General features: G+C 37.3%; 1 long non-coding RNA gene across 2 annotated transcripts in view; it reads right to left on the reverse strand.

Moving 5' to 3' along the window:
• LOC131503667 (uncharacterized) overlaps positions 1-26,195 on the reverse strand; it is a 66,962-nt gene that overhangs the window by 28,044 nt on the left and 12,723 nt on the right. For both annotated transcript variants that reach the window (XR_009257519.1, XR_009257518.1), the window contains exons 2-5: positions 17,137-17,237; positions 6,891-7,072; positions 6,446-6,495; positions 4,024-4,172 (exon numbers count right to left, since the gene is read on the reverse strand). This is a non-coding gene — a long non-coding RNA (uncharacterized LOC131503667). The remainder of the gene's footprint in view (positions 1-4,023; positions 4,173-6,445; positions 6,496-6,890; positions 7,073-17,136; positions 17,238-26,195) is intronic.

The raw sequence follows: 26,195 nt of genomic DNA on the forward strand, positions 1-26,195 counted from the left end.
CTGCTGTAAAACTCACAAAACTATGGTCCCCTCCCTCCCCAAAAGTGGAATCTTTTGGAGTTTTCAACTCTCAGTGTTGTCCTTGCTTAGCATCCAGTGTTTGCCTACCCTGACACAGGATCTCACAGTTTTCTGCTTGTGGGTTTCTGCTTTCATAAGTAGTGGTTCTCTGAATCCATCTATCTACCTCTCCAATTTTAATGACAGAAGTTTGTCCTGCCACCTCACTTCTCCACTAGATTCAAGAGAAGTTGTTGATTTTTGGTCTGTTTAGTTTTTTACTTGTTGATAGGTCGGAGTGCTGACTTCTAAGCTCCCGACATGTTGGACCAGAAATTGGAAGTTGGGAGGTTTTTCTTTAAGGAAGGATTTCAACTATTAAGTGTGGGAAAATGATAAAATCAGGATATGATCATTTTACTATCCCCAATAAAATAATGTATCTAGGGAATGATCATCAATAATTGTAAAAACAGGTGAAAAGCTGATAGAAGTTTTTAAATGGATAGTTCAGGATAACACCCTGATCAATCATAACAACCAAAACAGTATGCACAATAGAAAGTACACATTATTACTTGTGAGGTAATCTTGCCAAAATATTGATTATTTTGTTATCAAGCTTCAAGGTCTTATTATTAGCTTATAGGAGAGGAGATAGAAAGACTTGCTAGGTGACACCAAAGGGGACACCATCAGCTAAAGCCAGAGTATGAAAAATTCTATGGAAAAAACTCTGCTTCTTAAGCAAGTGCATCGGGGGAAAAAAAGAAAGAAAATAAAGTGTGTGTGTGTGGCGGGGAGGGGATATATAGATTCAGAAAAGACCTAATAGCTTTTGCAATGTGTGGTTTTGATTGGATGTCAATTTGAAAAAAAAAATCAACTGTAAACACTAAGTCATGAGACAATAGGGGAAATTTGGATGTTAACTGAATATTAGACAGTGTTGAGACTTTATTGTGATATTGTACTGCAATTAGCTGTGAAAAAAAAAACAACTTTGTTTTTTAGAGGCATATGTTTAAGTGTTTATTATTGCAGTGAAATTATGCCTCATTTGCTGGTCATAATCCATAAAGGTAAGAAAGAAGAATAAGAAAGTGTCATAGAGTTTATTTAGTAAAGAAAATCTTCATTTTGTTGGTAAAGGGACAAATTCAGAGAGGCTCTTATTCATTGATATCAAGTACAAGTAATAGCCAAACTGAAACTAAAATTAATTGCTGATTTTTATTCCAGTACTTAAAAAATAGAACAGTTTAAATATTCATAATCTTAATTGCATTGGTTTGCTTAACAAAACAAAAAATTTGGAAAAATAAAAATCTCTAACTGAATAATGACAAACTTTGAATCAATTGGGTTATGAACTAATGGCATTTTACTTAAATTGAATGAAATGCAAACTGTAAAAGAGGTAAACTTTCTTTCCTTTTATTAGCTTTTTCTTTCCAGGGAAACAAAATTTCTACAAAAAGTATGTATCTTAACATGTTAGTACCATTCCAGTGTTGCTCTGATTATATTTGGGCCATTTATCATTTTGCTAGGTTCCCATATCCCCTCACTGTGGTTTCTCATTAATGCTGGCAATTTTTCACACATCTAATTTTATTCCAATTACTTCCTAATTTGAGTTTTCTAAACAGTTTCTTGAAAGTGACTAGCTAATATGATAAAGTAATTTCTGTTGAGATGTTAATGGATAATTTATTGGATGTGGGTGTGCCATCATTTTGAAATATCTGAAAGAGTAAGACAGGAATTTAGGCAACTGTGGTAGACTGGTGATAACCAGGGATATTTTAATGTTTTTATTTTTCTAAAGGTTTATTTATTGGGGGTTGGGGGTGGGCCAGGGAGAGAAGGAGACAGAGAATCCCAAGCAGGCTCTGCGCTAGAAGCACAAAGCCTGATGTGGGGCTCGATCTTACAAACCGTGAGATCATGACCTGAGCCAAAATCAACAGTTGGACGCTTAACCAACTGAGCCACTCAGGTGCCCTAACTAGGAAGATTTTTAAATGATGGATGGGAAACTTTTAGTGTTTCTTACATAATATTACATATAGCATGTAACCTTCTAATATTTAGGGTCATTCTTAATCCCATTCATTTCAATATTTAGCTATTGTTCAGTATTTTTTTAAATATATTTATTAATTTTATTTGACTATAGCTGACATACAATGTTATGTTAGTTTCAAGTGTACAACTTAATGATTTGACAACTTTACGCATTATACTATGTTCACCACAAGTATAGCTATCATTTGTCTCATTACATCATCAAGATACCATTGACAATGTTTCTTATGCTCTGCTTTTTATTCTTGTCTTACTCATTCCATCACTGGAAGCCTGTATCTCCTTCTCTCTTTTACCCATTTTTGTCTAACCCTCCCATCTCTCTTCCCTCTGGCGACCATTAGTTTGTTCTTAGTATTTACAATTCTGAGTCTGCTATTTGTTTGCTTATTCACTTTTTTTAAGATTCCATTTATGAATAGAATTATGTGGTATTTGTCTTTTTCGGTCTGGCTTATGATACCTTCTAGGTCCATCCATATTGTCTATCATTTTTCTAACTTTAAGGGGCCTTAATAATCAAATTATGGTTCAAATGCATCATGATTATATTGGTATGCTGTAATTTAGTTCCTTTTGCTATCCATCAAACACTGGTAAGAATAACTCTTGGTTAGTTTCCTTCAAAGTAGCTGCCAAAATATCTTCCATTAATTTTTTAATTCAAGTGTATAATACATTTACCAAAATAACTTTCCACAACCAGTGAAAGTGAAAATAAATTTTTCCATTTACCGTTACCATTCATAAAATTTTTATTTTTCATTTCACATAAATGAGAAAGGAAGAAGCAAAGTTATATAAATAAGACTTAAATCCTTTTTGGTTACTTTTTAGATTTACAAGAACTTTAGAAAAATATGAATTAAATTATCTTCAATTGAGAAAAACATTGAATTCCCTTTCACATCACTTGTTTTTTTGTTTGTTTTTGTTTTTGTTTTCATTTCTCTTTCTCAGTATTTATTTCCTCTTCTATTGCTTGGATGAATTTTGTGATGACAGGACACATTGTTTTGTTAAATGACTTTTGTTCTAGATTACATAAGCTTTCTGCTCCTTTCGTAAAATAGCTAATATGTAACTCCAAAAGAGAATTAGAATGCATCTCAAAAGAAAACATTATTTCTGTGGTAGACCAAAAGCTAACTTTAAGTTAACTACAGAAGGCTAGCTTAAAGTTATATACAACCTGGTTTTAAGTTAATTTAATTTCTTTTTGTCAGGTAATTTTTTTTGACAATTTACTTATGTTAAAAACACCCTAAAAACAAAGAACCTAGATGTTAAAGGAGATTCTAGAAGAAAAAGGACATGAAATTCAAATTACAAGAATAAAACTTCATATATGAATATGGTTGAAAAGTAGTTAAAGCAATATATAAAGTTAAGATATCGTTACTACAGATGAGAGGGGTAGGTAGGAAGTACAGAGGTTGGGCAAGGGTAACAACTGAAATTAAGGAGATCTGGGTTTGAATTATGACAGCATTTTATTTTCTTTGAGACAGGATAAATCAACCAGGATCACTCAGTATACATTAATAATCAGGTGTGCTGAAGTCTACTCACATTGGCTTGCAAAAGCCAATTGTTAAATTTTTAGGAATTTGGAAATATAGTTTTTAAAATTGTCATTATTAAAATTCAATTAGATAAATTTTAATTAAGTACATTGTATTAAACTCTAACAGATGTTCAAAGCTCAAGACTTCCTAATTTTGCTACATTTTAGTATTACATATGCTTTTGAAATTATTTATGTCAATGATACCTATAGGATAGATAATACATAATAGTATATACTGTACAAAAATTGACAATCATATAAATCAGGTTTTAATTTATCACTTCTTTTGATTTCTAGAATTAAGAAAGCGATGGTGAATGTTAATATTGTGGATTATATCTAGAAGAGTATTGTACTTGTACCTGCTACATGGTGAATAGCCCCAAAAAACTGAGGAATATTCTTCTAGTCTTTGAAAACAATTATCCACTTCAGCAAAATAGTTGCTTGTGATTGGTGAATGAATGAAATCCGACATGTGCCTTTTTTCATTTTTATCTTACTCATTAACCTAAATAAAATATCAATTACATGCGTGTCAAAACTACATTGGTTTCTCTGTCGCAACCATATAGATACAGATAAAGAGATGGATAAAAATCAATGAAAGCATCTGTGAGAATCAGACGGTTATAAAGAACTTACGATAAAAATTATTTTATATGTTGTTATTACTTAAGCATGATGAAATACCTACAACCTGTCTCATGGTATCTGCTACGTAGATAATGGTCATTGATGTTACCTTTAAGTCGTTACTTTTAATGTAGTGAAGGAGAAATTGAGAAGAGAAAATGGTTTCATCATGGAAAGTTCTTAGAGTAAGTATGCTTTGTGGTAGAGTTTGAAGAACAAGAATTATGAATTGAGATAGCCTAAGACTGATAGCTAAAATGAAGTGAGTTCACTGATGTTCAATTTCATCATTCTTTTTTTAAATGGCTTGCCTATAATTTTCAGCTTAAATAGGCTGGTTCATTTTACTAGAACCACAGGGGAGTTTTTTTAAACATAGATTCTTGGACTTCAGAGCCAACCTACTAATCGGAATCTCCAGGGATTGGGAACACATCCCTGGTAATCCTGAGAGAGCCAGTCCAGCTACACCGGAGGACAGGGTCTGGAAACCACTAGAAAATAAAGAAGGAGACCCTGAGTTCTGGATTCAAATTTTGCTTCTGCTTTCTCCCAGTGTTGTGAACTTGGGCAAGTTACTTGATCTCTCCATACTTTGTTTTTTCCAACTCTAAAGTGGAAGCAAGGATATAAAATAGTAATAAAGTTGCAATGTATAAGAAGACAGATGATAGTCAGTATTGGTAAAAGAGAAAAATATCCTATGGTTATGTGCCCATAGTCTACCAAATTCTGTCAGCAGATCTTTTGCTGTTGAATCATTCTTATCTCAATCCTTCTCTTTTCCCTGTGAATGAAATTTGCCACATAGTGATGCTAATATTTTTAAAAATTTATTTTATTTGTATTAATTCTGTGAGAAAAATTGCTGCTTCCTACTGGACAAATTACTGATTATATTTCTCACTTAAAATGATCAATTGTAAACTGTTTATTAACGAAGTACAAAGACTAAAATTTTGTTTATTATTATTAAACTCTATTTTTGTTTCAAATTTGCCCATGGTATTTAAGTCTCATATGGTCATTATGTAGTGAGATTTGTAATCGTGAACCCTATCTGTATACAAATGTATTAAAGGTATACTCATTTCTAAATTGTATTAAGTCAGTTAGCCATCTGTTACAGAGAAAGTTACCAAGTGCTTAAAATTAAACTTGACAAATATTTCATAAAAAATATGTGTGAAAAAGTTATTTGTGACTCAGATTGGCTTATGTGGAAATATCTTTTTTTCTTTTTAGCCACAAGATGGTGCTTTTGCACTCTGTATTGCCTTTGAGAAAGTAAAAAGATCTTTAAAATGGTTGACAAAAGACTTTAATTTTATAAGAATCATTAGAGTTCAAAGCGCTTGTTATTTCCAAATAACAAGGGTGTAGTCCTCACTACACCCTTGGGTAAGAAATGTTACTATGAAGGTGAAAAGGAAAAACATTTTTTTAATCCTTTGGGACAATTCATTTGCTCTCTTTTTAAGCAGGGTTGTGACTCTCAGAGTGTGTTTGTTATTTCTGTTCATGACCGAGGAAAGTCCCTCCAAGTATATTACTGTATAATCCCTAACATACCATAGACCCGTTTATTAAGATGTCAAAACTAGAGCTTGTGAAATACTAGTCACAGTATGTGGTTCTGTCAAGGTAGTCAAGTCCAAGAGTGAGAAGGTAGAAAGAATCCTCTAAAAAATGGACGTCTTGTGCTTTCTGTCCAAAAACCTTGCTTTCTTTTTCATATATGCCTTTGTTTCATTCTTCTTATTTTATTATTATTATTATTTTCCCTAGCAGGACTTCTTGGCCCATACCAGCCTGCGTTTATTCCTTCCACAAGATAGTCATGGGCTTTTTTAATTTGGGAGTTGAAGAGCCTGTAAATACCTTTCATTCAACAACTTCTTAGCCAAAGAAGGCATTGTTTGTGTATCATCTCTTGATTGTCCCATTGTTGTCCCATCAATAGGAACCTTTCTGTGATGGCTCTTTCTCCCCTTTTTGTCAAATGCTCTGCTCATTTTTTTCTTTTTTAATTCTGCTAACCTTGTTTAGATTTTCCTGCCTTAAGAGAGTTTCTTGAAGATTCAAATATCTCATGGTTTTGTTATATCTTACCTTTTAAAATGTAAACCACTAAAGCAAATCACTTACCTGCCGGGTAGAGTTTTTGGAAATATTGCATCCCAACTTTTTTCACGAAGCTTTAAGGAAAAATTACAAAATAAATTCAGAGTTTTCACCTAGGACCATGTTTTCATCTAACTTCAAATTTCAATCTCAAACTGATGAGATTTTTCTTTTTCTACCTGCTGGACTTTTGCCTGATCCCAAGAGCAGTGCACAAGAATGAAGGTTTTCTCTGTGAAGCAGTCTTTTTTTTTTTTCCCACTCAGTAATCATTATTTAATATTTTTAAATAAAAGTATTCACCAAATTGGCAAATTCTTGCATATCTCAACTTCTTTTGAGCTTTGTGTGTGGATGTGGTTATAGTTTGAAGTCCCGGGAGGAAAGCAGAGGGAAGGGGAAGGGAGAGGATGTGGGCTTACCTAGTTTACATGGAATTAACAAGGAGACACCTGTATAAAAGACTCACCTCTGTAAGAGGTTCCCTGTCTTAAGCGGCTAAAGTCTCCCAAAATCTCCAAAACAATTTCCTTTGACCTTTTGTTAAAGATGGCCTCTACCAAGCAACTGATTTTCCTGTTCCCAAGGGTGAAGGATTGAGACACGTTTTTCTGTTGCTGTGTGTTGAAGTTCTGTCAAACCACGTCATTCCTATGTAGTGCCAAAAAAATTCTTAGTAATCTAAACATGGAGGAGGAGAAGTCACAGTTACAATTCCTGACTCAAGAATTGTGTTACCTTGCTGTGATTACCACTATCTTTAAAAAAACTTTTTTTAATGTTTATTGATTTTGAGAGAGAGAGAGAGAGAGAGAGAGACAGAGGGAGAGAGAAGGGGAGGGTCAGAGAGAGAGGGAGAGAGAGAGTCCCAAGCAGGTTCCGTGTTGCCAGCACAGAGTCCGACATGGCTGTGAGATCATGACCTGAGCTGAAATGAAGAGCTGAATGCTTGGCCGATTGAGCCACCCAGGCTCCTCTGTTATTACCACTATCTTGCGTGACATTATTTCTTGAATTCTTCACTCCTAAGAGAAGATTGAACAGTCAGTTTGTGCAAAAGGGATCTTTCGGGGGAGACTTAGGAAAGGAAACTTGACTTATCATTGCATCCATCTTGGGTTAGTAATGTTAAAGCTCATGAACTACTGAGAGCAACATGTCAGCTTCCGTGTCTAGTTGCTTGAGGGGACAAAGGACTATTTGGCACACACTGCTGACGTGAAAATAATTCAGATGAATTTTCTTTTCCAGGTCTTCCAAGTCTATTGTCCTGTTAAAATTGTGATGGGATATCTGCCATGCTATAAAATATATTTTCGTGGACGTCACGTTATGTTTCCATGGGAAAGTATCCTACAGTCTTCTGAGGCGCATGTGAGGTGTTTTGATATGAGGGTGAGAGAGTGATTCTGAGTATGGTAGTCCGTGTGCACAAAGTCTTTATCGTAACTATAGTTGTGTTTTTCTTTTGACCCTCAAGTTACTTCAGGTGGCCCAGTTCGCAGTTGGCATAATTTAAGGATGCCTACTATCTGGGAAGACATACATATGTCCAACTTAGAGCATGAAAGAGGTAACATTTCCAGGAGTCGTTCTCGTACATCTCTAACTTCAGTAGATCACCCAGTGATCAGTCATATAGTTCTCAAGTATTATCACCTGATCAAAACTAATAACAGTACCAAAGGAACAGGATAACTGACACCTGTGAAATCTCTTCTCTTGCCCAGGATGGGAATAGATAAGAAAGTGTCCTTGGGTTTCAAAACCACAGACAGGACTAAAACCATGCTGAGCAAAGTAGGTCAGTATCTTGAATGAATCCAATGTTTAGGCATATCTAAGTGTGGTCCCAGGATTCAGGTCAAAGAAAAGGAAAAACTGGCTCAGGAATCTGGGGGAGAGATGGGGAAGGCAGGATAGTTGGGGATGTCTGCTGGCAGGAGAGCATAACATGGATGGCTCACCATCTGACTGGAGCACCTTTCAAGTCCTATGTAAAAATGTAGCCCTTGGTAGCTTTTATATAATGAATTGTGACCACTGACAGCAATTCAAACTGCAATTTCTTCTAACATCTGACTAAGTTTGTCAGAGGATAATTATTTACCATTCTGATGAGTCCAGGCGGTCCGCTAATTAATTCTTCAACGGGATGCTTGCCATCCTTGTTGTTACTTAATACTGCATACCGAGGGTTGTGCATAACTGGGATTGGCACGGGGCCTACCATAATGATTATACACGTTGAACACTTGGTGCCAAGTGCTATTTAATTCAGTCTCCCTGAGGTCAGGGAGGGAGGGCTTCTGCTGTGCCGTGTATTTACAATTTTTAGAAAAAGAGTAGGTGCAAATGTGGTTTCACATTAGGCAGTTTTAAAAATTCCTGGCCCAGTGAATATTGGAAAATAATTAGGGCTAGGTACAAATGTATGACAAATCTGTAAATTGAGGTTAAGTGCATCGATTGGACTGAGAATTTGGTAGCATAGTAACATTTCTATCAGTAAACACAATCACGAGACTTAAGAAGTGCAAGGTCATAGCACCTTGTGAGTAATGAAAATAAATGAGAAATCAAGTTAACATATTTTAAACAAGGTTTTCTTAAAAGATGGGGCTGGAAATGATATAAATAAGATTTGCCTACTAGCACAAATGAATTAAAATATGTTTAATTGATACATGTTGTTGAGTTATGTTTTCTTGTGCTTTCTGCTAGAAAACTCAAACCAGGAGATATATTTTTCAGTTTCATTTTCTATACACTGCCATTTTAAAACTTCCAACTTATATATATATATATTTTATGTTAAACTGCATCGGGGGATGCAAGCTATGAGCAATATTTCACTTAGGACAGACACCCAATTAAGTTGACCTTGTCATTAAGAGAATCATGTGTTTCATTGCTGAATTTAAAGCTTTGATAATCATTTTAATGGTGCTTCAAAATGACCAGAAATCTCCAGCAACAGGGATTACAAATTCTCACATTTCCCCAGGCAAATAAAGGACAAGACAGGCCACCTAGTCATGTTCCAAAAGGCTTTTTCCCTTCTTTATCAGATAAGTATTTATGGCAGACAAGCTACCTCTAGGCTTTATCGATGATGATGATAAACTGAGAAGGAATGACAGCTGAAGGAGAGAGGAAAAACACGGGGGCGAGCACGAACCATCTACTGGGGCGAGCACAAACCATCTACTGGGGCGTCAGCGTGCATCAGAGAGTGTCCCAACACATCCCTGGAAATGTGGGGGTGGGGAGGTGAGAACAGGTGTGTGGACTGACTCACCAACAACCACTGAGTTTAAAAAATTCCATGAAGTTGGGGAAAGCTAATACACTCTTAATTTCCAGACTTATGTTCTAAAATCTGAGCCATATTTATATTTCAGGTAGTTCTTGGGCATTACTGTTCCCGTCCCCTTTTGGAATGCCATAATTTTTTTTAATATTACTATAGTAACACGAGGGGTGCCTGGGTGGCTCAACTGGTTACATTAAGCGTCTGACTTCAGCTTGGGTCATGATCTCATGGTTCATGAGCTCGAGCCCCGCATCAAGCTCTGTGCTGACAGCTCAGAGCCTGGAGCCTGATTTGGATTCTCTGTCTCCGTCTCTCTCTGCACCTCCCCTGCTCATGCTCTGTCTCTGTCTCAAAAATAAATAAATATTAAGAATTTTACTACAGTAACATGAACATGGGTCCTGTAGGAAGTACTAAGATTCAAGCAGTACCTATCAGCCATGAACACCTAGTCCTTTCCAGATCCTTTTTTCCTCTGTTGTGTTCTGTTGGAGTCTAGGGTGACTGTGAAAGTATTAGTCATTGGGTTGTTTCCTCAGATGTGAACAATATGGTTTACCTTCTGCAACTGAAACTTGTCTAACCTAACCTTACTTCCTAGCCCTCTCAAGGCAGAACCTGGTATTTTCATTCTATTTCAGCTCAAGAATAACTGAATTTCATAATTTCAAGAATAACTGAATCAACATTTAAAAAAAAAATAATTGCTCTGATTTATTTTCTAAAAACTATTAAAATGGGAGCAAGGTACAATGCCTCTCAATTCTCAATTTTAATGGTCAGGGTCTTGGTGTGCCAAAGTAGGTTTTTGTTGTTCCTCATTCCTAGGAACTATAGGCACTGCAACCTATGAACTTTATTATTATCTTTTTAATCTTTATTTTTGAGAGAGAGAGACAGAGTGCAAGCAGGGGAGAGCAGAGAGAGAGGGAGACACAGAATCTAAAGCAGGCTCCAGGCTCTGAACTGTCCACGCAGAGCCCAATGTGGGGCTTGAACTCATGAACCGTGAGATCATGATCTGAGCTGAAGTCAGACGCTCAACCGACTGAGCCACCCAGGTGCCCCGATGAACTTTATTTAATATGTATAATCTCTTTATCCCAGTCACAGCCAAAATCCAGTGTACCTTGTTCAGCGGAAATTTGTGGCTCTTAATCACAGACTGTCCAAGAGAAGCAAGTCAGCAAGCTACTTAAGAGAGGGAAACAGATGCCTGCTATTTCTCTTTTCTCAACTGGACACTTTCAAGTGTTCCATGCTCTTTTTAAAGAAACATCCTCATGGTGCCAGGTTGACTCAGTCCATTAAGCATCTCACTCTTAATCTCAGTTCAGGTCATGATCTTGTGGGTCTTGGGAGCCCCAGCATCAAGCTCCATCCTGACAGCCCAGAGCCTGCATGGGATTCTCTCTCTCCCTCTCTCTCTGCCCCTCCACTGCTCTCTCTCTCTCTCTCTCTCAAAATGAATAAATAAGAATTAAAAATAAAAATAAAAAAATAAACATCCTCCACCCATCTGCTAACCAGCATAATCCTCTCTTTTAACCACCCTACAGTGTGCTATGTTAGAATTCCACTTCATGGGTATTAACAATGGTTGCAACAAACATTAGCCGTATCCAAGGTGCTTCTCTACATTAAGACTTTTACTTGTGTGCTGAGTGAATCCTTAATCATCACCTTACAGCCCTATACTATCTATTTCATACTATATTAACAATTCAGTAATAATACAGTAGTATTGTTAACATAGTATATTAAACACAAGTGTATATATATATATATATATATACACACACACACACACACACACACATATAAACTAGTGCAAACTAGTATCTAGTATATTATAAAATAGCATACTTTACTTGACATTGTACCATATATACACTATATAGAAAACAAAGAGCATAATATAAGAGAGCAAATATAAATATAAATACAAGGCTGATTGTTTTCCTCTCAAACTTAATTGACTGTCTTGTACAACACCCTGGGGTTCACACATCCTTCGCTGAATGCTGCCTTATCCTGGCAGAGAACATTAATGGAACTGTGACTACAACAAAAACATAATTTAAAATTATTTTATATCTGTCTATAGGACGTATGTTATGTGTCTTACTGATTGATTCTTTGACTTCACTTAGCAGTTCTTAAGATAATATTGAAAGTAATCTGCATCTCCTGATGGGGTTCTTGTGAGGTAATGAATGGAATATCTTGAGTAGTAATGGAAAAATGGCCTGAGATTAAAAATTTGTTCTGAATAGATTTAAAAGTAAATAATTTACAAGTGGCTGATTGTGACTGTATGGGGAAAAAATGGAGATACAAGGACTGAGTCATTTTCCTAAGATTCATGGGGTAAGCCTCAAGCAAAAGTTAGAACAGAAAGTAAGCCCACAAACCCAGGGTTCTAAAACAATTATGTTGGTGTTTTTAATATTTATATTTTCTACAATTAAAGGATACACTATATCCCTATGCGTGTATGCAAACATATTTTTAATATCATAAGGTTACTATCAATCAAAGTTATTAGTTGTAGCCTTCCACATAAATAACATATATCCAAGATTCTTCTCCTTTATGTCAACTTTCACAAAGAAATACATAGTTAAGAATGGGAATGTATATTTGCTTCTCCAGATGGCATTTTTAGATATTTTAATTGACATAGATCATTGACCAACGTGTAAGTTAATGTTGATTCATGACCTCTTTTAACATTACCTATACCTTGGACACATATATGTTGCCCTCCATGCTTAAATTTCATTTCAAAAGTCTTTTTTTCTTTGGCCTGTGGAAACTGATATTTAAAAAAACATTTACTGTTTTTTTTAATATTTAAAAGAATGTATAATTAACACACTTGGGAATTTGATGAAGACTATAGGCTCTTTCCCCTGGAAAATGTACATATTTACCAAATGATGCAAGCTTAAGACCTTTGTTATAATAGTACAAAAAAAAATTATTTCATACCCATAAGATCAGAGCGAAATGTTTTTTTTATTTTTTTAATTTTTTTAAAATGTTTGTTTATTTTTGAGACAGAGAGAGACAGAGCATGAACAGGGGAGGGGCAGAGAGAGAGGGAGACACAGAATCGGAAACAGGCTCCAGGCTCTGAGCTGTCAGCACAGAGCCCAACGCGGGGCTTGAACTCATGGACTGTGAGATCATGACCTGAGCCGAAGTCGGACGCTTAACCGACCAAGCCACCCAGGTGCCCCGCAAAATGTTTTTAAATAAATAAAGTTATATACAAAGTAAAATGTATTATTTTCCTCTGAACTTTGTATATGAAATTGTAGATGTGCCTCAGAGATAGCAGTTTCACAGATCCGGACAAGGAAACAGTAAGGAGGGAGGCAAAATAAGGGACAACTTTCCCCTACTATGATTGACTGTTTCAACCTTTGGGGTCGGCTGAGTCAGTGAGAGTGGCAAGAGAATTATCAAAATCATGGGGTTGATTTCAGAATTGATGGACAGAGTCTGGGCGGTGAGTCTCAGGAATCTTGGGTGGTCTGTCCAGAGCATTTGCCATGATGGTAAAAGATAGGTGGGCCACAAGATTTGGGAGCTGAGGTCAGAAACAGGAAATATGAGAATGGAGGTCAAAGAATTAGTACATTTAGAAAGGGGAAGGGAATCCTGTGTGAATCAGGAACTAGGAAAAACCTGTGAACTGGAAAAAGTCCTATTTGCCAAACTGTGCTAAAGTCTTGTCCCGAAGTGGGTCTGTTTGGGAAGAAAAACTAAGATGTCCCTACTTGGTGTGAGTGAGTCTATAGGGTTCCTCCCTATTTATGAATAAATATACCAGCACTGACAAAGGTGGTAGCACTTACCAGGGCAATACAGAATTTAGATTTCCTTGAGTTGATAAATAGAAAATGCTTGAGAATGACATTATCTTAAAAACTCAGTGACAATCTCAGAATTCCTGGAGTCTTTATTGAGTCTAAGATTCCATATCCTTTGCCTTGCTTTATGTTATTTTTCTCATTATTTATCATGATGTAACATTGGCAGTATCTTTCTTATTTTTTTATTGAAGTACAGTTGACACACAATAATATATCAGTTTCAGGTGTACAAGAGAGTGATTCGGTAATTCTATACATCATGAAATGCTTACTGCAATGAGTGTAGTTACCATCTGATCTTTTTCTGTTTTATGTCCATTTTCTGTCTCCTTTCAATATAATATGACCTCCATGATGGAAGAGTGTGTGTTTCTTGTTCACTGCTCTGCCTTGAGTGACTGGAAAAATGTACATAAGAGGCACTGATAGATATTTATTAAATGAATAAGTGAAGCTTTGATGAATATTTATTAAATGAATAAATGAATGATGGAAAAACAAGTAATTTTATTTATCCTTCCAACAAATATTTATGCAGTGCTTTCTATGTGTGGGTCACTGTAGTGGTCAGTGAAAAATTTCAGGGTCTCTGCTCCGAAGAAGCTTATCGTATATCCAGGAAGACAGCCCCATAAGTAAATAAATGTAGCATAATGATATAAATGCCATAAAATGCTGAGCGATTCCAGAAGGAGGAGCTGTTAACTCTTTCTGGAACAGTCAGGGGTTTCTGAAAAGGTGACCTTCGAATGAGTAAGAATTCACCTTGGAGAGAAGGGCTAGAAAGGGAGAACAAGTTTTATTTACTGTGCGTGGATAGGTCATTAGAGTCAAAGGGGTGTGGTTGGGGTAGCGTTTTCAGGCATGTGAATGCAAATGGAAAGAAAGAATGACCCTCAGTTCTTTCGCACTGAGTACCTCTGAAGATCACCCTCGGCTAGCGGCATGAACTGCTGAGTACACGATTTCTATCTTATGGCCTTCTTTGCCTCCTAGCCAGTATTATGCTTTTGCTCAAAAAGAGCCACCTCATTCTCTGATTGTTTTATGCCAACTTGGTGTGGTGCCTGTGATTGTTTCCCAGCATTCCACAGCTTGAAGTTTGCTTTAGTGTTTCCTTATGGTGTTTCTTATGCCTGCCCTGCTTGCGGGCTACATATGTTGTACCGTTTTACACTTGGAGACCTTCCAAAATGTGTGAGAGAGAATGAGACCAAAGTGGTTGCCTTTAACCAGAAGCGGGTAGACAGGCAAAGAATCTTAGATTCTCAGAAACAATGAGTTGAAATAGACTTGAGAAGTCAACTAGTCAATTTTCTGGACTCTTGGCAGAATTGCAGAAAACCCAGTCCAGGGGTACCAGTTAACATTTTGTTCACATTTGACTAAATGAACTTTGTATTTGTAATTCCAAGTAACAACTGACTATTAAAAATTGGAAATTGATGGCAAAAATCTGAGTGCTTAGGATAAGGCAAGTTTCCAGTTTTAGTAATGTATTTATTCATGCCGATGACAGGTACTATGCTGTTAAAAAAATGAAATATTTAATAATGGCCTTCCATTTCCTGGCATAGCTAACCAAACTATTAAGAAATGAAAACAACTTTTGCTCTTTTGTAAAACATGTTTGGGAGGAATTCATCTTTGAGAGGTCTATTATTGAGATGGAATAATTTTACCTTCACATTGATACTGACCTTTCAGGGTGACACAAATAGTTGGTACTGGTTAGAAAGTCACCTTTTAGAGGTGCCTGTGTAGCTCAGTTGGTTGAGCGTCCGACTTCGCTCTCAGGTCATGATCTCACAGTTGATGAGTTTGAACCTTGTGTCGTGTTCTGTGCTGACAGCTCAGAGGCTGGAGCCTGCTTCTGATTCTGTGTCTCCCTCTCTCTCTGTCCCTCCCCCACTCATACTCTGTCTCTCTCTCTCTCTTTCTCTCTCTCTCTCTCAAAAATAAATAAAGATTAAAAAAAAAGAAAGTAAATTTTATGAAGTAATCACATCCAACTCTGTAATTGGGGCTTTACACAGTCTACACTCTTAAGAAGAGTCCCTCACAAGGAGTACAGAGTATAGTATTGTCAAAAAAAAAAAAAAAAAAAAAAAAAAAGAATCATTGGAGACTGATCAAGACAAATATCACTCAACAAATGTGGCAGGCAAATATTATTACTATAGTATACCATGAAAATACAAGACACGATCCTCTCCTCAAAGAGTTCCTATGCCGACTGGGGAGATTGCACATACACACCTGAAAATAGCACAGAGCAGCTTCTGAATATTCTGAGCAAGCCTGTGATGACAGTGTTGCTGAGCATTATGAACAAGGGGTATATTGACAAGTCCTCCAGATATTTAGTAGTTAAAGAAACTGCCATGGGTTGAACGAGACAGAGGAGATACGCAGGGTAGAAGTTGAACCCGAGAAGGGTCTGAATGGTAGGCTTTGCATGTATAGAGGGAAAGAGCAAAGATATCTTGGATTAGGAAACGAAACAGAACACACGAGCAAATTGTAAAATGGTCAAATTGGAAGATACAGTTCAGAGGCTTTGATAGCGGCTATTGGGGGGTTTGGAGTCTATTGAATGCCGAAGTGCCGATCTGTGTTTTATTCTTTTGGAAAGGCAGAGCTGTAGGGGAATCTCATCAGAGGAGAAGCAAGATGAAATCAGTGCTTTAAAGAAAGGAAACTCGGGTCCTACTCCTTAAGGTATTAACAAGGCACAATGCTAAGGAATTCATCAGAATGTATATTAAGATCATCTAATAGGAATCAGAGCAGTGGTCAAGAATTATAGTTCTGTAGTAATACTAGCTGGGTTTCAATTCTGACATCACCTCTTAAACTACCTGGACCTTAGATAAACCAGTTAACTTTTTAATGTTGCTTTTTCCTCATCCATACATTATGGATATTGACAGGAATTACCTCGTGATTTTGTAGATGAACTAAGACACGTGAGGTGTTTAGAACGGTGCACTGTAAGAGTCTCAGGACTGCTAACTATTTTTATTATCAGAGAACGTGCCAAATAGCTGCCATGCAGAGATTACTGTTCAGGTGTCTATACAGCTCTAAAATGGAAACATGATGGCTCCGATATTGCAGGGGTGTAGCCACGATCAAATGAAATAATTTTTGTATGTTTAGTTGTTTGTTTTGTTTTTTAAAGTTTATTTATTTATTCTGTGTGTGTGTGTGAGAGAGAGAGAGAGAGAGAGGGAGAGAGAGAGCAGAGAAGGGACAGAGAGAGAGGGAGGGAGAGAATCCCAAGCAGGCTCCACACTGTCAGCTCAGAACCTGACGCAGGGCTCAAATTCATAAACCCATGAGATCATGACCTGTGCTGAAATCAAGAGTCACGGAGGCTTAACCGACTGAGCCACCCAGAGGCCTCAAATGAAATAATTTCTATAAATGTGTCTGGCACAGGGCAGGCATTAACAATTATTAATTGGCTAATCCATAGCCCACAACCCCAGGCTACAGTTTAAATCTGGTACCTTTGAGTTCACGGACTTGTTTAGTGAAATTGTTTGGCGAAAGTCCCTGTGGTCTCTGGACTCAGAAGTCAGATTCAGATCAAACACCTTATTTGGGTTTCCTGTAGAATGACGAAGACACAAGGACATGAAGTGAAAGCCTTTGTTTGGGGCAACTTGATACTTTCTGTTATTGCCAAAACAAACTCATTTGGACAAATAAAAATTGATTTGGAAATTTTAAAATAAAAACTGCAAACCAAACAGGATGCAGCCTGGTTAGGGAGGAAATGATTCACTGGATTAACGTAATGAGATAGCTCTATTTGTGCAAGACTTAAACAATCACTAAGTTCTTTCTGTAATACTTAGTGCTGCTGCTGCTGCCCTGCTCTGGTCTATTGTAGGTGGCAAATGAGAAGCTGGGGGAGGAAAGCACAAAAATTCCGTGTGTGTGTGTGTGTATGTGTGTGTATATGTGTGTGCGTGTGCGCTCGCTCATGTGTGTGTACGTGCGTGTGCTTGCATGCATGCACACACATATACTTAGTGCCTTTGCTGGCTATCAACTTTTCTTGCAACTTTGTGCTTCCAAATGATTTTTAAATTTTAGTGTGTTTTTGGCAGAGGAAAGCTTTCCTCACTTCGAGTAAAAGGTAGTGAGATCAAAGGCAGTAAGTAGAAACTGTCTGAAAGTAAAAGGTATACTGTTAAAGATCTCTCTCCTTTTCCTGTAAAGAGAGGTTAGAAAGTGGCATGTGGCTAGAGGGGCTGTAGCCACATGATGGAGGATGGGAGAGCTGTCACCTGCTTTGCTACGCAGGGTGCCCAGCTTAACCCATCTTTCTTTGGCAACCGTGCCCCAGTGAGAAAAGCTAGCAGTCCATATGTTGAGTAGGCACCATGCCATTTTGACAGGCGTGAGTGTCGGCAAGAAAGGGACCATGTATGAGCATCAAATGTGTTTGTTGTGGGAAGGATTCTAGGCCAGGAATATTAAAATAACTGTCTGTCCTTAGCTCTAGCACATATGGTTAAGGAGATATGCTATGATGACTCACATTAACGTTGGAAAAAATATATATAGAATACACAACCATGCTAAGTAAGTTTCTGGTGTTGATAAATCGAGTCTGCAATCTTCACAAAGGAAGGTTGTAGAGAGACATACATAGTGATAATAGACTCTTTTCTATGTATCAAATAGAACTGACTGAAGACTAAATTCACATACAATTATAGTTTCACTGAATTAATGAACAGACCGAAGGATCCTGTTAGATTTTGCTCAGAGGTCCTCAGGTATTTTCTAACACTATTTGAAAAGTAAATGGGATAGAATGGGCTCGTTTAATATTTCAATTCCAAAGAAATTAAATTAATTTTAGCAATGTTAGTTCAACTATTTTCCCGCTACAGGGACCATTTGTTTTAAAATCATTAAAGGGTTTTAAATGACATTGTCCTGACATTTGGTGTGATTAAATTAATAGAATTAGTAGTATAAAGTCATTTGATCTCTCCTTAGCTTTCTAAATGAATTGCACATCTTCTTACATAAGAAAAGGAATGACTGAGTGATTTTATCCCAGTATCAATTTGTATATGTGTGTTTGGCAACTTTCTAAATGCTTCGGCATGGAACTATCTCATTTCACAATGGTCCCTTCGTAGATTCCACATGACTTGCTTAACTCCTTGGAAAGGCAGCGCTGTATAGTATAAAAATATATGAGTTAGATTCAAAAGAGATGTATGTAAGACTTAATAGTTGTCTACAAGGTGTTTAAGCTGATACCTATATTTGTACACACACATGTCCCCCTCCAAATTCACACAAGCTTAGCATTTTTTTTCATTTTGAAGCCTAGGGGAGTACATCTAGTTTGCCTCTAACTCTAGTAACTTGGCTTCCTGGGAGAATGCCCTAGTAGCAATCTAAATATATATTAGGAGGGTGTCTCACTGAGGAATGTATAGCTTCGAAGCCAAGATCATGTTTCTCAGAGATGAGAAACATCTTTTAACACACCGTGAACTCTTTGATATCTTGGGTTTATTGTTTATTGCCTGCTTTCCTTGACTAAAATATAATCCACAGGGAAGGACTTTTGCCAGTTTATTATTATGATAATCATCATTATTATTACTATTAATTATTATTATTACCGTGTCCCAAGAACCGACCTTGAACAATGCCTGGCTCATACTGGTAACTCAATACTTTGTTGAATGAATGAATCAAAAAACAAGGCTTTTCTATGGTGTTGGATGAAAAGGCTGATGGCTGGGCTCCGTTCAGAGTTAGTGCCCAGGGCTGTAGCCACCCTCAGCTCCATTGGCTCCCTCCATTCTCAAGTGAAAATATTACGTTTAATATGGCCAATTTAATCATCCTTACATAAAGTGTGAATAAAAGTGTATTTAGGAAACTTTAATATCGATATTGCTCTGTAACATACACACCAAGTTAAAAAGAGTGTGCTTGCTTTGCAAACATAGCCTGATGGCAAAGCTCCCAGCTTCCTCTTCCAACCAGATGGCCTCCCCTAAGCCCTACCCTTCACAGAATTCTGGAGATGGAGCTGGCCCTACCCCAGATCCAAATCAGGATATCTGGGGTGTCCAGGAATCAGCATTTTTCATAAGCTGCCCAAGTGGATCATGTGGCACTAAGATCTGGGAACACATAGCCCCAGAGCTTCCTATTCTTACATAGATTCTTTACTCCTGTTCTCATCCATGGCTCTTGTAACTTTGCAGCGGTATCTGCAAATCTCAGTTTTATGGCTGCCTAAAGTTGGGTAAAGGCTGATTTCATTATCCCCAGGGTAAAATGTAGTGAATGAAGAAGCAACTACATCACAAGCTTGGACTGGGCAACAAATAAGGAACTGGATGTGATTTTGATTGTAGACTTCCAGCTCTGCACAAACTATAGTATAACTATCTCTGGTAAACAAAACAAAACTTAATCTCATAAAGCCCTAACCTCCCCCCGCCCCTCCCCTTTCTGGTATGCACACAGGCAGGGACACCACAGCCATATACAATGTCTTCCTGCAATTTAGGAAAAGGTACTTCCCGCATATGGACAAATTCTGAAAAGGTGTCCCTATTTGGGCATACCAATTACATAAAGATGTCTATATCTTAGGTTGACTCAAAGCTGGCTGACAGGACCCTGGGTTAGTTTTCCCGGGACTCTGGTGCCCTCTTGGCTGATGCCTTATGTGGAGTGCAATGACTCAATTGCACGATTGTATGGTAAGGAGTTCCTGACAAGAAGGGTCAAAAGCTGGTCTCTAGTGATGGGGCAACAGTGACAGAAAACCGTGAATGTTTAGCGGGTTGCAAAATAGGTGCTGGATCTAGAGATGGACTGTTATCTTTTCTATACAGTAAGCATTCCTGTTGTAACAATTGTCCTTTGAGAAAGGTAGTAAGAATCCTTTTGTTCAAATGTCAGAGAGTTGTGATTATTACTCCTGCTTTTGAGAAACCCATAAGGAGGAAAGTTTAGGTGCATGGTATTGAGGAGGGGGACAAGCTATCATAGTGGGAACAGAATGAATCCGTTGGCAGCTGGACAAGAGATTACAGAGAAAACAGTTGCTTTTGAGTAGAATAGCTATCAGGAAGCATAAACATGCAGATCTCCACCTCTGCTATGTACCAGCTTCATGATTTGAGAAAAGTCATGTCACCAACCTAAAACTAACATTTAATTCTTGGGTGTCGCGGAATGATTTACATGGTGCTTTCAAAGTTGAAAAGTGTGGGGTTGTTATAATGTTAATGATTATTTTGAAAGAGTGTATTTTACCGTGGTAGGGTCTTTGATAAGTTTTTAAGGTTTTTGAGAGCCTGTATGTGTATCATACATTTCAAAGAAACAAATGTCAACCTTATGATCTGAATATTTGTGTGTTTTTTGTGTGTTTTTTGTGTGTTTTTTGTGTGTTTTTGTGTTTTTCTGAAATGGCTGTTTTCTGAGGAACTTATCTAAAAATATTTGTATAGTACTCTCATAATGTAGTATATGTGGTTAAATGTAGAGGAGGATGTCACAAAGAGTAGGTCATCCAAATGCCTGCCAATCTATGAAAGATTAAAGGATTTTTTTTCTTTTTTCTATTCTTTTCTTTCTTCTTCTCTGTCCCTTCTCCTTCTTCTTTCTTCTTCTTCTTCTTCTTCTTCTTCTTCTTCTTCTTCTTCTTCTTCTTCTCTGTCTCTTCTTCTTCTTTTTTATAACTAATCAACTGTAAGAGTCTCAATGGCCCCAAAGTAGTATATAAAAAAGATGAAAGATTTTAAGAATTTCTTGAATAGGGACTCATGAGTCTCAAGGTTCAGAGTTCATCAGTGTACAGTAGAATCACCTGTGGTCTCAGTGGAACTGTCATTCTTGGGCTCAAGCCCCAGAGTTTCTGATTCGGTAGATCAGGAATGGGGTCCCCAAACTGCATGTTCATGGGCACCTGATACAAGTGGGCTGAAAACCACACTTTGAGAAATACTGAAGGAGATGATCTCAAAGGCCAAGGAGATGCACTACAGTTTCCTTGAGTCATTTATTTACATTGATAGTGTTCTCCTAAATTTTTGTCAGGAATATGAGCAAAGCATTTCTTTTAATAATTTACACAGTTGTAGACAAAAAAAAAAAGTCTTCATGGAATCTTCTCTGAATTTCTTCTACACCTTCAAAATTGGGGGAAAAAAGCTTTGATGTTTAAATAAACATTCAATATCTCAGATGCTATAACTAATTGTTTGAATGTGATCCAGTCACACCAAAAACTATTTAAGTCTTTTGAAAAATACATATAGAGAATAGAAATGTATTACTGTACATGGAAACTCTATTCAAGGTCCATTTTAAGAAGAAAGAGCAATATAGCTTTGGGATTTCTACTTAAATAAATATACTGCTGCTCTATAACCTGGGCTGCAATTAAAATGACCTGGGAACTTCAATCCTCTACTTATATTACGTCCAATCTCAGACCAACAGAAAATAAATTTCTGGGGATGGGGAAAAGGCATAGATTTTTTTTTTAAAGCTCTTCCGATAATTCTGTTGTTCTTACTAAAGGTAACAACCACTGATTAAACTAAAAGATAATAATTAATATAATTTCTGGTTTGATATCTCTTTCCTTTATTTTGCATAAGATTAAGAAAATTTATCTAGTTTCTGATCTCAGCTGAATGGGAGTGAGAAAACATTAACTGCACTTGACAAATATTTACAAATGTGATTTCTGACTTCATGGGACTTACTAATTAACTGAAATATGTATGTTTGCCTCCAAGAAAAACGATATTAACTACAATTCTGGGCACGTCAGTTTGAACGAAGAGAAACTTCATGTCACTGGCTAAGGTTGAAAGTTAGTATCCTAACTTTGCAGAGGCTGTTTAGTCTCCCTTTACATACGATGACTACATCTGACCATAAGAAAGATGGTGGTAACCAGGCCATAGCCATGAGCTCTGAGTTCTTTGGTTTCCCATAGGTAGAGTTAATAGAGTGAACAAATACATTGAATTATTTAAAATTCTAGAATATTTATGAATTATACAGTATATGAAAACTATAGTTTATCCTTTAGGATGATTTTCACTATAAGTAACGAAGCTGAATAGTAAGGTGATTTATTACCACACAAAACTAAAAACCAAGATGATCAGTGGATTCTAATCCAATAATTTCATGAACAACCTTACTTCTTTCTGACCTTCTACTCTGCTGTCGTAAGTTTTGGCCTCATCCTGAGTCTGGTTCTTGTAGTTGCAAGAGGAAGTTGGTTCCCTATGTCAACTGACCCCACAGGCTTTGTTCCCAGCAGCAGGAGCCAGCAAGACAAATCTTTTACGTCAAGCACAGAAGGCAAGTCTTTCCCGTTAGTATGATTAGGCCAACTCAGGTCAAGGGCCTGCCTCTAAGTCAGTAGAAAACACTAGGGAAGAGCCATTTGTGGACAAACCAAGATCTCTCTCTGGAGCTGGAATCAACTCACCTTCCCTTCCACAATAGGAAAAGGTGGACTGAGTTTCTGACAGCAAAAAGAGAAGAAATGGAAGCTTGCTAGCATACCTGAAGTTTTCAAAGTGTTAAATGATGTAAATTTAAATAAAAAGACTTTTCTTCTGCCTTCAGTAAACGTATAATCTACACTTTTTACAGACTCCTGTACTTTTTCTAAATAAAACTAATTCTGTTGCAGGATTTTTTTTTAACTCAATACCCAGGATTCATTTTCTCGCTGCTTGGAAGATTGAAGAGGTGGACACAAAATGAGTAGCAGGCAAATTATTAGAGTATAAGTTTAGAAAGTAAGAATAGTATGAAAGCTCTCTTGCAGAGAGGGGACATTGGAAAGTGAATGCCTGCAACAATGCAAGGGCCCCCCAAAACAAGAGTCCTTGTTTTATAAGCTTCTGATCAGCACCCCCAACCCTTCCCCCTTATTCCTTCTTGGGTCCTACCCTTACTGGCTTGATAACTCTAGGTGCTAGGTTGTCCATTCCTGATTGACCTGACTCCATTTTGTGAGGAATCAGACTCTGGTCATGCTGTCCCTCATGTAACAACAGTTTTATGGTTTAGCTAGGTCTATTGATTGTCAAATTCCTGAGGGGAACCTGAGGGGGAAGTAGGCGGTGGCCATTACATTCTTAAGAGAAACCTTACGCCCGAAGGGGTTTGCTCCGGTCAGACACTCCCAGCGTTGTTCCAATATAGGTGTTTTTCCCCACCCAGGATCCTCAGGTCCTAACCTTTCCCTCTCTGCCTATTTTATCTTATCTTTTCCCTATCATAATTATATGTAAATATTATCAAAGAATTCCTATTAACTAATTACAAATTAGTCATATAAAGAATGATTCAATTCACACCAAAGCAAGAGATTTGAAGTCATAGAAACACATTTTAAAAGAGAGAGACAGAGAGATTTGTGTAAATTCCAGAGGTTACCATGCACTGTTTAAAATAAATCTGGATTTTTCTTTCAAGTTTAAAAAAGAAATGTCTACATTGAATTTCTTGGGGTGGTCTTTTGCAGTCAGAAAAGAGTGTATCTCCTCTTTCTTGAAATGTCTTTCTGAATTCTAAGACATTTATAGCTTGGAGCTGTTAAAAAACAAAATTCAGCTGAGTAAATTTGAAAGATCTTATTGGCTTTATTCAACAATTCATGAATTGGATAGCATCCCATCTACAGGAAGAAAGGAACTCCAAGAGCTATACAAAATGAAAGATTCTTGGGGTGCCTGGGTTGTTCAGTTGGTTAAGGTTCCGACTTCAGCTCAGGTAATGATCTCATGGTTCATGGGTTTGAGCCCTGCGTTGGGCTCTGTGCTGACAGCTCAGTCTGGAGCCTGCTTTGGATTCTGTGCCTTGCTCTCTCTCTGTTCCTCCCTCATTCATGCTCTGTCTCTCTCTGTCTCTCAAAAATGTTAATTTTTCTTTTCAAAATGAAAGATTTTTATAGGCAGAAGGAGGTAGGACAAAGAAGTTACTAGTGAAGAACTGATTGTTTGTGAGAAGGTCATCACCCTTCTTTAGAAGACACAAGGGAGTCTATCAATCTGATAGCCTTACTAGTGCTGACCAGGTAATTCCAGATTGACTGGTTTAAGATTCCATTCCTGAGGGATGCTGAAACTGTAATTAAGTTGGGTACTAAATCTCGGTTTGTGGATGTGGGGCTTATACAAGTGACTCCATTTCGGACCTGTTGTCTGTTTTGTTCTGATTTTGAATAGAACAAGTTCAAAGATCAATTTGAACATAGCATACTTTTTAAATTTAGTGTAATGGTTAAGACCTCAGAGGCTGGAGGCCGGCACCTTTGTTTACTCATGCCCTGCCTCCACCTTTGCCTTTATTATTTGTGTGATTTGGGGTATGTTTAATCAGCCGTACTTGGCCTGTTTCCTTATGTGCAAAGTGATGTGGAAAACAGAACCTACTTCATAGGATTACTTTAATGATTAAAAGTACTAGAACTGGAACTGTGTCTATTATTTGGTTTGGTAATACTTGCTAACATAATCAGCTTCCTAAATAACCTAGATAGGTTTATTGTTTAAATGATTATCCAAATCATACTAATACGAATAGTTCCATGTGCTAGGAACTAGGTAATTATGCAATTCATGTAAACAGCACCCTATCTTCTTCTAACAACTGCATGAAGTGAATATTGTCATTTCACAAAATGAAGTTTGGAGAGTTTAGGTAACATCCTGTAGTTCTTAACAGCCAGGAGATGGCTGAGCCTGGGTTTCAGCTCATAACCAGCTCTCACTAAAGCTCCATACTCTTCCTGCATTCCATAAAGTGAAATTATTTTCTTGTCTCATAGTCATGGGACAAGAGTGTTACTGGTATTTTAAAGCATCTAAACTCCATTTTATTTTTCTCCCCAATGTTTAAACACTTTCACATAAAATAACGGGAAGTAGAGCTGTTGGCCAAAGCTTGCAAACTTGGCAATTTAGGCCACGTCTGGCTTATTGATGTGTATGTTCGGCTTATCCGGTGTTTACATTTGTCTGAATTAATAGTTAATGTTTAAAATTAGGAGATTGCACAGAAGAATAAAGATTTCTGGTTTCCAATCACATTCTGGAAGTCCCAGAAACCCTGGTTCTGCGTGGTCACTGAAATACCACCCTCCCCCCTCCTCCAGAACTGAGGCCTCCTTTCTCACTGGACGTTCACTGTAGTTTGAGCATTTCCATTTATCTGCTAGCTTGTTTTAGTTAGCATCTCCTCCCTGGAGGCATTTTAATTCGTGAACTTGTTGTAGGTGGTGAAAGTGAGTTTTCAGTATGGCTGATTTTTCTTGGAGGAAAATTACAGAATTAACTTTCCACTTACTTTTTCTAGTGTAAACTTAAATATATTGTTGTCAGGAAAAGTCCGTTCCTTCACTTTGATATCAGAGCTGAGGTGCTCATCAGAAATGCTTCAGAAAAGATCTCAAGAAGGGGACGCCGTCAAGCCCTCTCCTTGCCCAATAAAGGGCCCTCTGATTGGATTGAACAGGGATAAACAACCAGCC

This window comes from Neofelis nebulosa, chromosome 2 (genome assembly GCF_028018385.1).
Source record: "Neofelis nebulosa isolate mNeoNeb1 chromosome 2, mNeoNeb1.pri, whole genome shotgun sequence".
NCBI lineage: Eukaryota > Metazoa > Chordata > Mammalia > Carnivora > Felidae > Neofelis > Neofelis nebulosa.